Here is a 4,802-nt window from a genome sequence, read left to right as displayed (position 1 = left end):
TCATGACATTTATGTCATTTAAATGGTTCTAGTAATCTGTATTTTTCTTTGTCCTTAGCCATGAAGCCTTCAATCCTGCATTCTTTGCCTGACCTCTTTCTCTGATGTATCCTCTTCCCCAACTATCTCTAAAAAACAAAAGAAGGGGAGAATTTGGAGGAGAAGTAAGACAGCAGTGGCTCGATGCCTCATTTTTTCTGCAAATCTCTTACTACACTTCTTGTTGTTTGTGTTAATCTTATCCGTTCCCAGATTTCATGAAGTAGGTTGCAATACTGTGGAGATCAAAAAAGATACATCAGTCATGTTAGTATCTGTAAATACCAGGAACATACGTGTTTAATTTAATACATGGAAAGTAAATGAAAATATTTAATTCATTTGAAAATGTCACATACTTAATGCAGGGAACTAAAAAACACACACAGAAACTGAACGTTATCAAAAAGTGTTTGGAAATTTGCTCTTCCTTTTATTGCCACCGTAACAATATACTTTTCAGCGGGTCCTTACACTATTCATCAGTTTTCTGCTTTGCTGTTTTTAAAAGTAGGAAGAATGCATGCTGTTAATCTAGAAAAGAAAAGGAAATCAATGAGGACAGCACTGAATATAGTATAAAATAAAGTTTAGAGTCATTTATACTGAATGTTACCATGTTCTCAAATAGTAAAATGTGTGTAATACAATATACTAGGTGTAACACCAAAATATACAGGGAAATTCATGAACTTTCACACGAATAATGACCACTCAATTGGGGAAGCTGGAGGTTTGTGACTATTTCAATGGAAACCATGGTAATGTCTGTACTGGATTTCTTTCCTGACAGTGTCACACCCCTCTGGCTATCAAGATCTTAAGCCCTGCTTTCATCAGGCTGAATAACTCCACAAAATGATGCTATGAATGATAGGTTTGTTCAATGTAATTTGCATCTGTCTAACTTGAAAGATTGATATAAACATGCAAACTAATAGTATGCTGCTAATCAATTAAGCATAATCTACATAGAAATTATTGTCTTTTCCACAGAGCAAATAATGTTCTATTTTGGTGAAGGTGAAAAGAAAATGGGGAGTCGTTATTACATAGTTGTTAGTATTACAATAAAGAAAAGGTTTCAATAATTTTTGTTTCAGATTTATTAATGAAGCAAGGTCAGGGAGCAAAACTATCAGTGTATTCTAGCAAGCCCAGAGATTGTGGAGCTAGAGATAGAATGTATTTGACATCTTCCAGTTTCATATATGAAGTATGGGTGATGATGACCGCTACCTTGTAGGGTTAGTTACTGCAAGGATTAGGGGGAAATATTTATATAGTGGTGAAACACTATTATTACTTCTGAACCTGAGATAAGGATAAAAAATATTGAGCTGTTTGAAAGTCAATATTTCTGTGATTTCAGTTTTAGGACAGCTTTAATCTAGGTGATGTGGTGTTAAAAGTGCTAAAAATGCTTATCCACTCCTCAAAATTTTCGGTAGCAGAACAATAATATGCACTTTTCATATTACTCAATGCCTCATTTTCAAGAACTTGTAACTCTTAGTAACTTAATAATTCCTTAGATTTGTGCCATTTCTTGAAATTTACACAGCTTTTTCTTCTTTTACTATTTTAATTAATTTTTACTAACAACTGTGATTTACACATTTTAAAGAGAATTATTTCAAGGTTGTAAGAGTGGTCTGTGTCAGATCTGAGATGTGAATTTAAAACTTTGAACTCCAATGACCATAAGCAGTAGTCTTCCCGGGCCACATGGCCAATGGAAAAGCGATACCTGGAAAGGCTTTCTGTCATGAAGAAGTTAAGTTGCTATCATCACAGACACAGCCCAACACAAAGGACTACAGGACAGGTTATGATGGTAAACCGCATAAACAAGTCCACACTGCAAAGACAAATTGAGGAGGAAGTTTGAATGGGAGCATTACTGAGGGGCGCTGTGCTATCACCAGATTTCCCAGAGCTGGGAAAGGACTCACGAAGAGGAAGGAAAGATTCCTTCACACATAGCTCTTCACACATCCTTCACACATTCCTTCACACATTCCTTCACACATCCGTTCTAACTAAGGGACGCCTGAAGATGCAGGTGGTAACCTGCCTGTATGGCAACCTCAGCTTTCTGACTTGTACTTTGTCATCTAATCATAAAGTCAACTGCTCATCCAGTCTCACCCAGTCTTCAGCTTCTATCCATCAGGCTCAGCTCTAGGTACTAGAAATGCAACAGTAAATACAATCCATAGGAACGCCTGCCTTCCATGAAAACAGATTATGGTAGGAAATATTAAAATGCTCACGGACCTCTCCAAACCTATATTCTTCTTCATCGGTGAGAACTCCGAGGGTCTACCCTTCTTCTTTCCTTATTAGTCCTTACAATGGCTATTTAATTTTTTTATTTTTCTGAAGGTCATTCTAAACTTTGTAGTCTGGAGTTTCTGTGTCTTATGTGGCTATGCATGCCCTCCAAAATTACACTTCTTCACTTTGTCAAATATATATATGTCCTATGTCATATCTATATATATGACATGTCATATCTATATGACATATGTCACATATTGATATAAAAACAGGGAATGATTCTTTGTATCCATAATAAATGCACTACCTTACATACTTGCATACTAGTTTTGTTGAATAAAATATTAAACTTCCTTTGTAAACACACGAAAAAGCCAGCCTTGCATTATTCAATGTTCTGTCTTTACCTGGTTTTGTTGATTGCATTTTGGAAAATATTTAAATTTTCCAGTTTGTGGGTCCTCATTGATCAAATGCTTAGATAGTTGATAAACTTCATGAACTTCAGACCACCAAGACTTATTTTTCTCTGCCCATAAAGATCTTTGAAATAGAGGAACATATAATTATATTAATAGAAATACAAGAAAATATTATATTTACAATTAACTAGCACTGTTTTCTATATAACTTTAAATTCCTTGTACAGTAAAAATAAGAAAGTTATCAATGAAATAAATATACAGAGGTACATCCAAATGTGTGCATATAAATGTACAAACACATAGTGATTGACATTCTTACTAGGATTATCAGATCTTCTAAGCAGCATATTTTCCCAAAGATAATTTTTTAAAAAATGAACAAATTCCAGAACCATTAGGGAGAAAAATCACCTATGGAGCAGGAGTAAATCTGAAGAATCTAGCAAAATTTGGGATAGCAACTTGAATAATGATCCGAAAGACTGACAGGGTGATGGACAGACTTCTGTAAACCCGAGGAGACCATGTAGGAGTTCTTTGCTCTCTGTCTGGAGTCAGAGAAACTGGCATGTTTCTCTTAACCTGTGACTGAAGTGTGTTAGGATGGATGACGAGTTATGGTGGAGTTCTCTTCCTTTTCTTGCCGTAGTTTCATAAATAGAGAAAAAAATATGCTGTTAGACATAGGCTATAAACAACCACACTGATTTCTTAATTATCCTTTTGTGATTTGTTTACTTATTGTCTATTCTTACCAGGACAATTAGCTTTATTTTGCTGCGTTCGGAAGCCACTTAAGTATCTGCTCACGGCATCTGTTAGTATATCCTCACTCTTCTCTGCATAATTCTTGCTGTACCATTGACTGGGCCTTTCCTTTCCAAAGCTCTTCAGCTCTGCGCAATCACTTGTGTGATGGAGAAGTGACATACATGCACTCACCTCATTTTTCTATGACTTAACAGTTGAGTGACTGTGTCTAAGTTACTTACCTATCTGCATGGTCTCCTACTTCTGAAATAAGTCCTGCCTAGTGCTGTTATGAAGACTGAAACTGTATGCAGATCAGCTGGGGCTCTGTGAGCTCCCCTAAATGCGTGTCCTCCTGTCCACACCACAGCTCTTGGTGTGACTCTGTTCTTACCATTATTTATTTATCTTTGTTGTAAAAAAAAAAAAGGAGTGAAAAACAAAACATACTTTTGAACTTTAATGTTACACATGAGGAAACACATTTACCAGCCCAATTCATTTAGCTAGAAAGCCTAGAGATCATTGTAAATAATGTAGCTCTACAATTTTCATGTTTACAGAGGAGACTAGGTAGAAAGGAAATAGTGTTGGTTCTTATCACAAGTGAGGTTCTGTGCCAGACACTTAATATCTGTTATGTTAGACTATTTCTAGCATAATCCTACACAGGGATGTTTATTTCTTAAAGATCTGATTTAGGCATGGAGGTTAAGTAATTTGCTATTGCTCACCCAGCCAGTAAGTGGTGAAATATAGATTAAAATCCAGACAATAGTGGCCTTAAAATCTATGTTCTTTCTCCTAACCATGCTGCCTAACTATGTGTGAAGGAATCTTTCTTTGGAATAATTCATGGTTTGAGGAGACCAAGTAACCTACTTAAGGCAAAGCCTTAGCTTGTCGGTGCAATGCTAGTCTCCTGTATGTTCATGAGTTTTTTCTTTAACCTTTGAAATATTTCTTATAATCATATTTACATATTTCAGCACCTTTTCTTAATCTCCTAATTCCTCCATGATTTCTGGATCTACACATCCTTAGATCAGTCTTTCTGTCAGGAAGAGATCACCTAGTCCTGGCCCTCAGATGACCTCCAGTGTGATTTTGCCAACATGCAGCTGTAATTGTCTTCTTCTATGTCAGCTTATTTTGTGAAGGGCACTAGTGAGGGATTTTGAAGTTTTCTGCTAAGTATTAAAAGCAATTATAGCTGCATATGGCTAATAACTGTCTTAACAGAACCATTTAAAGCTGATCCAAGTACAATTATATAAAGAAATGTGGCAAATATGTATATTCATT

At 35.8% G+C, this 4,802-nt stretch overlaps 1 long non-coding RNA gene across 3 annotated transcripts; it reads right to left on the bottom strand.

The window, feature by feature from the left end:
- Window positions 1-449: 449 nt before the first annotated feature.
- LOC102017401 lies at window positions 450-3,756 on the bottom strand. Of its 3 annotated transcripts, none has more exons than XR_262416.2 (6): window positions 3,740-3,756; window positions 3,503-3,654; window positions 3,159-3,386; window positions 2,730-2,865; window positions 1,790-1,900; window positions 450-573 (listed from the first exon to the last, which is right to left on the bottom strand). It is a non-coding gene; the product is annotated as an uncharacterized LOC102017401 (long non-coding RNA). The 3 variants fall into 3 exon arrangements; XR_262417.2 differs by having other exon boundaries at window positions 3,159-3,381; window positions 3,740-3,755; XR_001235711.1 differs by lacking the exon at window positions 3,740-3,756 and having other exon boundaries at window positions 3,503-3,671.
- Between the last annotated feature and the right edge of the window lie 1,046 nt (window positions 3,757-4,802).

The sequence above is a fragment of the Chinchilla lanigera genome, unplaced genomic scaffold (assembly GCF_000276665.1).
Source record: "Chinchilla lanigera isolate Chin_1 unplaced genomic scaffold, ChiLan1.0 scaffold00046, whole genome shotgun sequence".
Classification (NCBI taxonomy): domain Eukaryota; kingdom Metazoa; phylum Chordata; class Mammalia; order Rodentia; family Chinchillidae; genus Chinchilla; species Chinchilla lanigera.
This window is presented reverse-complemented; position numbering and strand designations above follow the sequence as displayed.